This window comes from Musca autumnalis, unplaced genomic scaffold (genome assembly GCF_047663935.1).
Source record: "Musca autumnalis isolate F117 unplaced genomic scaffold, ASM4766393v1 scaffold_1, whole genome shotgun sequence".
Lineage (NCBI taxonomy): Eukaryota > Metazoa > Arthropoda > Insecta > Diptera > Muscidae > Musca > Musca autumnalis.
The window spans coordinates 172675264-172687753 of NW_027411644.1; the positions used below are offsets into that span (position 1 = coordinate 172675264).

A 12490-nucleotide genomic window follows, 5' to 3' on the forward strand; every position below is an offset into this window, starting at 1 on the left:
TGAGATTTTTGTAATTACCCAAATGATCGCTGTAAACAGGACTACAAGGAGTAGGATCGGTATGATTTTCCAAATGACTTTCGAACAGATCCTAAAATGCACTTAGACACTTATTTTATTATTTTAAAAATTTTGAACTATTGTGGGGGAGGTTAGGGTACCGATATCGACCATTTTCAAAATTAAGCTACATTTGAACAATATATTAGGACATCCAATATTTTGACCAAATCGGTTGTTCCCTTCAACAGATATAGCATGTACCATTTTACTTTTGTGGGATAGCTACCGAAAGCAGTGGACCGATATTGGCCGTCTTCAAACTTAAGCTAAATGTGAACAAAATATCACGGAGACCAAATTTTGTACCGAATCGGCTGATCAGTCCGAGAATTATCGAGCGCTCCAGCTACTACACATGGTGCCCTAGGAAAATAAGTTGTTGCAGAAGGTATCAAAGCTATTCGAAAGAAGGCCTTAAACTGCACTTTTCCCAAATTTTGTGGAATGGACCGATAGAGTCCACATTGGAACCTCATCTATGTCTTGTAGAAATATTTCGATATGCGAAGAAGTATGGACCAAATCAATTAATGCCTTCTAGACTTGTAGAACGAACCATTTTAGTGAGCACCGAAAGGCACTTTTGAGGGGGAGGTACTGGTAGGAGTGGACCGATATGGTCTTATACTAAGTTTGAACATAATATTACGAAGACCAAATTTTGGACCCAATCTGGTCGGTGCGCCACAGCCACATGGTGTCATACGGGTTGTTTACACCTTTCGAGCCACTTTTTAGGAAGTATAGACTTGCCCCTGAAAATACCGTACCGTTGTAATGTGGGCAGCGAATACAAGTTGTTACAACAAAAACCAAATGAATTCGGAAACAGCCCTTAAACTGCACTTTTCCGAAATGTTGTGTGGAAGGTATCCGAAGGAGTGGAAGGTATCCTGTAGTGTGATTCTCCAACTCATTTTTTGAGTTAAAACCCTGCAGGGAAATAACTTCGTTTTAAACTAATTTATAACTAACATAAAAATAACCACAACTGGTTCGATTATTTCGATTATTTTCCATTACGCCTACTATTTGAACATGGGGATGAGCAAGGCAGTGGACAATTGTCCATCTCTGTATTACTTTTAACTAGTTATAAATCAAGCATTTTTGACTAATTTATATCTAACTATTTTTTGACTTCCTATAGTCAGTTTAAAAGTGTTGTTTTGTCTAAAAGAAAGAAATAAATGTATTTATTATACCCTCCACCATATGGAGGGTATAATTAAATTTGTCATTCCGTTTGTAACACATCGAAATATTCATCGGAGACCCTATAAAGTATATATATTATTGATCAGCATAAAATTCTATGTCGATTTGACCATGTCCGTCTGTCCGTCCGTTCGTCCGTCCGTCCGTCAGTCCGTCCGTCTGTCTGTCTGTTGAAATCAAGATACAGCTCGCAATTTTAAAGATAGAGAGTCAAAATTTGGTACAGAAGTTTTTATTACTTGCAGGATGGTTGGTATTGAAAATGGGATATATCGGTCCACGTTTTGATATAGCCCCCATAGATCGGTACCTCCCGATTTTCGGTATTTTTAAGGTTTTAGCTTCATTATCCTACCAAAATGTCTGAAATTTGGTACGTAGTCCTCTTTAGGGGTATAAAACTTTTCCCCAGAATTTTGCCGGTATCGGTCCACACTTTCATATAGCCCCCATAGAACGGTACCTCCCGATTTTCGGTATTTTTAAGGTTTTAGCTTCATTATCCTAACAAAATGTCTGAAATTTGGTACGTAGTCTTCTTTAGTGGTATAAAACTTTCCCCCAGAATTTTGTCGGTATCGATCAACACTTTCGTATAGCCCCCATAGAACGGTACCTCCCGATTTTCGGTATTTTTAAGGTTTTAGCTTCATTATCCTACCAAAATGGGTGAAATTTGGTACGTAGTCTTCTTTAGGGGTATAAAACTTTCCCCCAGAATTTTGTTGGTATCGGTCCACACCTTCATATAGCCCCCATAGAACGGTACCTCCCGATTTTCGGTATTTTTAAGGTTTTAGCTTCATTATCCTACCAAAATGTCTGAAATTTGGTGCATAGTCTTCTTTAGGGGTATAAAACTTTCCCTTAGAATTTTGTTGGTATCGGTCCACACCTTCATATAGCCCCCATAGAACGGTACCTCCCGATTTTCGGTATTTTTAAGGTGTTAGCTTCATTATCCTACCAAAATGGCTGAAATTTGGTACGTAGTCTTCTTTAGGGGTATACAACTTTCCCCCAGAATTTTGCTGGTATCGGTCCACACCTTCATATAGCCCCCATAGAACGGTACCTCCCGATTTTCGGTATTTTGAAGGTTTTAGCTTCATTATCCTACCAAAATGGCTGAAATTTGGTACGTAGTCTTCTTTAGGGGTATAAAACTTTCCCTTAGCTTTCCTAAAAATGGCTGAAATTTGGTACGTAGTCTTCTTTAGGGGTATACAACTTTCCCCCAGAATTTTGTCGGTATCGGTCTACACCTTCATATAGTCCCCATAGAACGGTACCTCCCGATTTTCGGTATTTTGAAGGTTTTAGCTTCATTATCACACCGAAATGTCTGAAATTTGGTATTTAGACTTCGTTGGGGGTACTCAAACTCCCCTTTAAATTTGTCGGTATAGGTCCACGCCTTCATATAGCCCCCATGGGCTATATATTTTTTGAAGGTTGTGTCTTCAATATTCCACCAAAATGGCTGAAATTTGGTATTTAGTCTTCAATGTGATATAAAACTGTTCGTCAGAAATATGTCTGTACAGGTCCACGCATTCATATTGCCCCCATTTCTGACTAACATTCGTCGGTATAGGTCCACGTTTCGATATAGCCCCCATAGAACGGTACCTCCCGATTTTCGTAATACTGAAGATTGTGACGTCAATATCCAACCGAAATGGCTGAAATTCGTTATTTCGTCTTCCAAGAGTGATAAAATATTCCAGAAGAGTATTAGAAGCGTACTTCTTGATTTTCGGTATTTTTTTAAGTTTTAATCACATTCTCTTACCGAAATATAGGAAATTTGGTATTTTGTCTTCTTTGAGCCTAAAAACTTTCCGTCAGAAATTTGTCGGTATAGATCGACGTTTTGAAATAGCCCATATAGAATGGTGCCTCACATTGTTTTACCGAAATTGCTGAAATTTAGTATTAAGTCTTCTTCATACACGAAAGGAAACTAATTATTCCATTTTACTTCAATATAACTTGTGGTGGAGGGTATAAGAAGTTCGGCCCGGCCGAACTTCACACCGTTTTTACTTGTTTTTTTATTTCTTTTTAATTTTCTCTTTAGCTTTTATCTTTGACGTTTTATTTTGACACCAGTTGTTTCTCAGTTATGTTTCCTTGTTGTTCGTCTTTTGGTATTGTTTGTTGCATTTATATCGAAATATTTAAAAGTTTTCAACTGGTTGATCTCTAAATGACTTTTCAACTACATATTTTATTGTTGGCTGTAGAATAATTGCTTTGTAATTGACTATTTTCAAACTGGTTGATAACTAGTTGAAAAGTAGTGCAATCTGGTTGATCAACCAATTTGTAGTTGATTGTAGGATAATGCATTTATAACTAACTATTTTTTCAACCGGTTAATAAAAGTCCCGCATGGTACTAATCGAATATATTCATTTCCATATGTTTGGTTCGATCAATTGATTGATATGATCTTATGGCGTGATGGCTATGTTATGGCTAATTCTACCTTAAAACATTTTCATCGTAACAAAGCGCATAAACTCCTAAAGGCTAAAGGAATAAATACCTATGAGAATAGGATTTTGTTCGAGTAGCCGGTATCGGTAGCCGGATATGTCATTGAAATACTTGAATCTTTCTCTGTCTCTCCCTCGCTGGTATATCAACCCAACAAAGTTTAAAAAGTTGGCACAAAAATGCAGTTTCGGGCCACTTCTAAAATCGTTTTGCGAGGGTTCTTTATGGTCTTAATTACAAAAACACATTGCATTTGACAAATCAAATGTCTGATGAGCTACGTAACAACATCGAAAATGGTGGCATAATTTGGTGGCTGTGTGGGTTCGAATCTTCGTTTTTCCTTTTTCACTTGCAAAATCTAAATACAAATACAATTTCGATATTTTATAATATTTTAAAAATTTATAACGGACTTCATTTTCGGCAAAAGAGCCCTACGTTTCATACGAAGTATATTTACATACGAACGTGTAATATGAACATAAAACTTAGTAGGATAAAGAAATGAATTGTCGACACCTTCGATTTCCTATTTTTTTGGAAATTGAATAAATGATTTATTTACAGACAACAATATGGCAAAGAAATCGCTATTGCATATTTAAAACAAAGAAGTATCTAACAATAAGTCAAGAAAAACGAAAGCAAATTAATAAAAACAATAAAAGTCGTAGAGCATTGACGAATAACATCATCAACTATTCAATATTTTTTCCTATCAACAAAGAACAATAGAAACTTTAGAGACAGTCGGGAATAATGAATGAATGAAATGAAAGTGAAAAGTTTCGATTCATTTGAATGGAATTGTCAAACAAAATACGCATTCGTCATTCAGTCATCAAAAGCTGAATATTTTAATGATGAAATTAATGAAAAGTCGGCATAGGTTTATTTTTAGCAGTTTTTTTTTCAACATACGTGACATTTTATTTTGATTAGTTTTTTATATTTGAATTAAGTCCGAAGTCTACAAGAATTGTATATGTATGTGAAAACTTTCAGGAAAAGCGAAATGTAGGTACATTACAATCCAATAGAAAATGCGTTTAATGTGCAATGTAACCTCCCAAGATAGAACTCACTCAAATAAACAATCTGATGAAATCTTGGAATTATGAAAGATTTGCTATCTATGGACCTGTGCCGGATAAAAAGTTTTTAAACTATTCAAACCACTGTATATCAATTAATGACAGTATAAGTGCTTATTTACAAGGTACTAAGGTTACCAGATAGAATTACTAGCACGTCACTTTTGATGGTTTGCGCTCGGTAATGGCTAATGATTGCAATAGCTACGGCGAATCATCATCATATGGAGGTTTGTTTGAGATACGGCTGCTGCGATGCAAGGTGCTGCAACTTAGCGATGAATTACGTCGGTAGCTCGCTATTCTCTCACCGCTAAACAAAAACACCTTTAGACAATAGCAGCAACCAAAACAACACCAACAACAATAACAAATAAAAACAATAATAACACATAACAATCTGAGAAGTTTGCGGTTTTTAATGTTTTGTTTTCATTATATTTTCTGTAATTCCCAATTCCCTCACACCCCCTCCCCCACTTTTAAAGTGATAATCTTTGTTTGGTGTAGTATTAAATTTTAAGATGCAATTTTTTTTTGTTTTGTTTATGCAATGACCATATGGATGGCGGTCACACATCTTAGAGATCTTTCAATATGAGATCTATGACAAAAAGAACCAAAACAAGGCACCAAGATTCTCCATCCACAAAAGAATCGACTGCACTTGGCGCGAGAAACTGAAACTGCTGCTGCACATCCGCATAAACAAACATTTGGAACGTAATCAGCAAAATAGTAATTGCAAAAGAATAAAAACAAAAAAGAAGTTACAAACACAAAACTCAGCATCCAAATGATAAACATTGCCACCAAATGGACGGACACACCAACTGCTGTCAAGTGTTGTGTGGCGGTTTCAGATTTCAATTTTGATTTAACGTTTAAATTGTTTTTATTTTTACTTGCAATACAATGTTGTTGCAGTTTTTGTTCTTTTTGTTTGGATAATTCAATAGAATAAATCTCTGTCATTTCAAGATCGATATGAATTCTTTGTTAGTCAAGGTTAGGTAGTTAGGTACCTATCTTATGGATTGCATTGCAAAGAATTTCAATAGAATAGAAAATGCAGTCATTAAACAATCAGATTAAATTTCAAATGGCAACGTTAATAACAAATCATTTGTAATTTAATTGCTATGGACATGTAACAAATAATTGTGGTTTTGAGAACAGTATGTATGTGAAAAATGTTTATACCCTCAGCCTTTAGGTTACAGAGGGTATATACATATTCATACGATCAAAATGTGCACCCTCCTTTGGGTAACTCCCCCACAAAAATTAAAATTTTTAGGCTAAAGTGGTACGCATGATAACTCACGAAGGGAGTAATCGACATGGCCCACACTTTGTATGTACATCGTAATATTTCTACCAGACATAAATCAGGTTCGAATTCGGTTCACTCCTTATACCCTAGACAGACGGCAGCGTTAATTTGCATTAACTGACTTAATTCAAATTAATTCGTGCATTATCCACATTCTTAATGCACAAAATCAAACTGAATTTAAAGCGCATTTAGGTACATATTTCAATATGGCAATACCATGAAAGAGAGCACATATTTATATGAGGGAGAGAGCATATTCATGCTCTGACACACAAGGAAAACAAAAAATTACAGTGCCAACGGCAATAAGCTGTTTCTTAAATGCAGATACTGCCGTCTGTCAGGCTAAAATTAAATGCAGATATTAATGCAAATTAACGCTGCCGTATGTCTAGGGTATTAGGGTACCTCCCACACAAAATTTCAGTTCAGTTTAAGACCTCCTCTCAAATGGTTTTAATTATTTTGCAACATATTGTGCTCGAGGCCTCTATTAACAAGATACACGTTTTTCCACAGGCAAGTATATACTTCCTGAGAAATGACCTGAAAGCTGTAAAAACCCCACCATGTAAAGGTGGCTGCAGCGCACGACAACTTTCGAACCGGCTATTACCTTGGTCCAAACATTGCATATCGTAATACTTCTGCGAACGAATCTTAGATAAAGTTCGAAGATGGTGCTTACGGTTCACCCCTTCTGGTACCTCCAACACAAAAGTTAAAAAAATTACGGAGACCAACTGAAATGACTGGTGGGCTCGATATTTATTGAAAGAAACGACTACTAAAATAAGATCCACTTCCTTCAAGTACCTCTTCGGCAACACATTTGAGCTTTAATCCAAATCCATATTTTTGTCGACAAGTTCCAATGTCCGAAAAGGGCCATCAATATTCTGAACTTAAATAAAATACAAAGTACAAATGTCCACAATTTGTAGTCATTACCCACAAACTGAGGCGAAAAATTTGATTAAAACTTCAAAATGCCTGAAATTGGTGGGTTCCGTTATATAGGGGCTATATCACTTATCTAAAAATGTAGATAAAAACTTGAAAATTCTTGAAATCGGGTGGTACCGTTATATGAAGGGGCAAATCGAAAACGTGTAACTATTTTTAACAACTTTTACAACGCCAAACTACGGCCGAAAACATTGATAAAAAACTTCAATATACCCGAAATCGGACTGTACCGTTATATGTGGACTAATCCAAAAAGTGGACCTAGGTGTGTCTATATTTATGATGAAGAAGTTTTTTGTATTGTCACAATCCGCATAAAAGAAAAGTTCTTTAACATAAGTCTCAGCAGCGCCCTTGCTCCTACCTAAGCAAAAGATGAACAGTTCAAGGATATACATATTTATGATCACTGCCCTGGCCATGACCTTAAGATTGTTATAGGAAATGTTAATGCTAAAAATTGAGAAGGAAAATATCTTTGGTCCCACGGTCGGCAAGTTCAGCCTTCATGAGATAACATCCAAAAACGGAATGAGGCTGATCGATTTTGCAGCTGCAAAAAACATGGAAGTGAGAAGCACCGTGCATGCACCATGTTCAACACCTCGACATACATTATGTTACGTGGATATCCCCGGTTTGAAAAATGCAGAAACTAGATCGATCATGTTGTGATAGACGGAAGACAATCTTTTAGTGTGTTAATGTCTCATAATAAATAATTTCGAATAATTTCCTTTAACAGCCAAGGTACGCACTCAAAGAATAGCAGGGACAAAGAATAGCCCAGTCTCTTCAAACTTCCGGGTATCAAAAACCACCACATAAAAATCCATGGTTCGATCAGGAATATGTCAGGGCTACTGTAAAAAATAATGCTCCATACGCGGCAGTCAGTAGCACGAGGCGCCAACGAACAAGTAAGAAAGTATCAGTCTACTGTGCCGACATAGATATACCCTCAGCCTCGGACCTAAAGAAAAGAAGCAACATATCTATTAGGGCTTGAGTTTTTTGGGCCAATTTCTAAGGAATATGGATTTGCCCCCGAACAAAATTGTACCGTTAAAAACGAAAGAGTGGTTCAATTTGGTCTACATTAGGACATAATTCGAGGCTCTATGAATAATACGATGTGTAACATTTGGACCAAATCGGTTTCTCCCTTCGAGGGTTATCTTACGTATTACACAGTTTAGTTGGCACTGGCACGTTTTTTGGAGATTTTGGGACATTATCTCAGAAAATATGGACTTGCCCCCGAAAAAATGCAACGTCGGAACAGGCCCCGCAAGAAGAACTTTTTGGTAAAAATTTCAAAAGGATCCGAGATAAGCTTTTAAACTGCTATTTTCCCAAAATTTGAAGGACGGGACCGATATAGTCCATATTCCAACCTGATACATGACTAAATGAAATAATATGATGTGCAAAGTTTGGATCAATAAGAGTCTCTCCGCGAGAGTTATATTGCCGATTTGCAAATTAAGTTGGTGCTGTCAAGGTTTCTTGGAGCTTTAAGGCCATTATCTCAGGAAGTATGGACAAAATTTGGTTCGAGGAATGCGTACCGAACGATTGGAACCTCAGTCTGCTATGTCCCGTGCACAAGAAAGAAGACAGGACGGTTTATACCAACTACATCTAACCTGGGGCAGGTAACTAGCAAACTAAGTGCAGTCAGCACTGCAAACAGTTCTGACACACTTCATAAGCAAAATATTAAAAAACCAACGATTGATGGACAACCTACCCAAAAAATCGGTCTGACGTTCAGAAAGCCCTGTACCAAAAGGCCATGTTTTTTTCTCGAAAAAATAGACAAATGGTACATGCTGCAATGGAACGAGATGCGCCGGACAAGATTGTCGAGGATTATGACGAACGTCCACCTACCTCTAAGCGAGAACGTTCCCGGACAAAGGACAAAAAGCCAAGCGACCAAAATGCTAAAAAACATAGGACCTCATGTCATCCGATTCCTAACGCACTTACGCACAACCTGTGCATAAAGACCTTAGACATCCCTGATATATGGAAACAGGGAAAATTATACTCCTCCCCATGGGCGTAGCCAGGAATTCTTTTTGGTCGTTCTAGGGGGTCGTACGCCGATGACTGCAGCATTATTTACTCAGACAGAGTTGTAAAAACGATAGAGGACAACCTAAATCAATACCTCCCAAACTATTTTTCACTACTTGGGCAAGGAAGTCAACACAAACCTCACAACACACATCTAAACGGGGGGAGCATCCCACAGTTAAAAATACCTATAACAATAACAATACCTATCAATTCAAAAAACATTCAGAGCTCGCAATAAGAAATGCTCGAGTAAGAAATAACATTATCAACGCCTTATCAGGTACCACATGGGGCAAAGACAAAGAGACCCAAATCACGACATACATACAAAACCATAGGATGTCCGCTCCTTGACTACGCTGTCCCATCAGTGAGACACAGTGGAGAAACATGAAAAGTGTGCAAAACTCAGCGCTGAGAATAGCAACATGTTGCCACTGCAAAACCCCAGAGGAACACTTGCACCATGAATGCAAGATGCTGAATGTTAGACAGGACTCAACCCACCCAGCAAAGCAACACCAACTCCCAACTATCCTAACCACACCGCATACATACCCCCTGAGAGACAAACTCTAATTAGTTATGACTTTAGCAAAGATAAAAACACACTCCCCCAACAGGACCCGATCTGCGAAAAAACAATACAGGAATCCTCCAAACAACTACACACTGACATTGTCCAAGAGGCCATAAATACGTACACTTTCAGTGTTGTACTTGGAGGTACACCCCACGCATCAATGATGATGAGAGATCGGTGCGTTTGAAAATCTATTCTTAGATCGGCATATGGAACAAAACGTACTGTTTGGAATATAAAGCCATTTAAGTAAGTAAGTGACCCAGGTCGGCTTATGATGTCTTCTATATTTTGAATGGGCTATATATGTATATGTATATATCGTTCAAGTCAGAAAGTTTCCGACCGACCCATGGCAAAGCAGATAAAAATAAATGTGTTGCTCCACGGTCTTAAGAGATTTTGTGTGGCGCGGTTGGTTATTGGCTATGTTCCTCCACCATAATATGGAGGGTGTAATTATATTTATCATTCCGTTTGTAATGGAAATATTTGTCGGAGACCATATAAAGTATATATATTCTTGATCAGCATAAAATTCTAAGTCGATATTGGTTGCAATCCAGATACAGCTTGCAATATTTAAGATAGAGCATTATAGTTTGGTACAGAAGTTTCTTTTATTCCGAGAATGTTTGGTATTGAAAATGGACTATATCGGCCCTCGTTTTATGTAGCCTCCACAGAACGGTACCTCCGGATTTTCGGTATTTTAAAGGTTGTGGCTACAGTAATCCATTGAAATGGCTGAAATTTGGTATTTAGTCCTCGTTTGGGTGAATTCAACTTTTCCTCTAAATTTGTCGGTATAGTTCAACGAATTAATACAGCCCCCATAGAACGGTACCACCCGATTTTCGATATTTTGAAAGTTGTGGCCTCAATATTCATCCGAAGTGGCTGCAATTTGGTATTTAGTCTTCGTTGGAGGTATAAACTTTCCCCAGAAATTTGTTAGTACAGGTGCACCCCTTAATACATCCCCCATAGAACGATACCACCCGATTTTCGGTTTTATCTTCATTATCTCACCGAACATTTTCCCCCAGAATTTTGTTGGTATGGGCCCACGCCTTGATATAGCCCCCATAGAACGGTACCTCCCGATTTTCCATATTTTGAAAGTTGTTGCCTCAATATCTCACCGAAATAGCTGAAATTTGGTATTTAGTCTTCGATGGGGGTATACAACTTTCCACCATAAATTTGTCGGTATAGCCCCACGCCTTCATATAGCCCCGATAGAACGGTACCTTGTGGCCTCAATATCCCTCCGAAATGACTGAAATGTGATATTTCATCTTCGTTGAGGGTATATAACTTTTATCTGAAATTTGTCGGTCCACGTCTTCATATAGCCCCCATAGGACAGTGCCTACCGATTTTCGGCATTTTCAATATCACACCGAAATGGCTGAAATTTGGTATATAGTATTCGTTGGTGATATTAAATCTTCATTGGTGGTATTAAACCTCCATTTCCTCCAGAAATATGTCAGTATAGGTCCACGTCTTCATATTTGGCATAATAGGACGGTACCCTCCGATTTTACGTAATTTGTTAGCCTGACCCGCATTATTCAACCTAAATTATTGAAATTTGGTGTTGGAGTTACAAAACTTTCTTCCTCTAGAAACTTCTCGATACAGGTTGATGTTTTGACCAGCCCCACAGAACTGTACTACCGATTTTCTGTATTGTGAAAGTTTTAGTATCATTAACGGAATAATTGAAATTTCGTATTTAGTCTGCGCTTAGGGTACAGAACATTATTACAGGAACAAAACATCCCTTGAAAAAAATTAAAAAACAGAGTATATTTTAACGTTCCGGTATAGCCCCCATATAAGGGTACTCCTCAGTTACGATTTTTTGAAGATTCTGGTCACATTTTGTGATTCCAGAACATAGAAAACTTACTCCTAAAAACTATCCATTTAGTCTAAACCTCATGAACCGGTTTTGGCCAATTTTATGTATTTCGAGGGTTTTGTTGTTGTCAGAAGATACAAAATCTCAATTCGGAAAATTGAAGATATTGGTCCATGTTTAGGAATGAATCGAGAATGAGCTCTTTTAAAGCGATTACACTGGCCAACAAAATGAAAAAATTTGGCTATTTTATCCGATTTTTATACTCTACACCACAATGTGGAAAGGGTATTATAAGTTTGTTTTGGTAAAAATTCATGTAACACCGCGAAGTATTCGTCGGAGACCCCCAATGTGGTATACCAATCTTCATATCTCGACGAGATAACGCGATTTTGAGATGTGTGTCCTTCCGTCCGTCCGTCTGTCCATTATAAATTGTAAACACGCTCCAGGCCGCAATTATGGACCGATCGTCACAAAATTTTGTATGGAGTTCGGGTTCAGGCCAGTATAGATCCCTATTCTTATTGGTGAGGATCGAGAAAAATTTTGCGGGTGAAATGGACCAAAAACATAATATTTATTCAATTTTCTAGCGGCTCTGTAGGTTGCAATAATAGTCCGATCAACGCGAAATTTTATATAAGGTAAGAGTATATGACAGAGAAGAAGCTTGCAATTTGAGATGGCGATCAGATAATATTTAGAGGGTTAAACGGACCACAACTTTTGTGTGAAAGTTGTGAAAATTT

General features: G+C 37.5%; 1 protein-coding gene and 1 pseudogene across 10 annotated transcripts in view; one reads left to right on the top strand and one right to left on the bottom strand.

Annotated features, from left to right (window-relative positions):
* Positions 1–12490, bottom strand: part of wake (ankyrin repeat and fibronectin type III domain containing protein wide awake) — a 785047-nt gene that overhangs the window by 113649 nt on the left and 658908 nt on the right. The window lies entirely within an intron of this gene.
* LOC141390732 (protein transport protein Sec61 subunit alpha-like) overlaps positions 9017–12490 on the top strand; it is a 103361-nt pseudogene continuing 99887 nt past the window's right edge.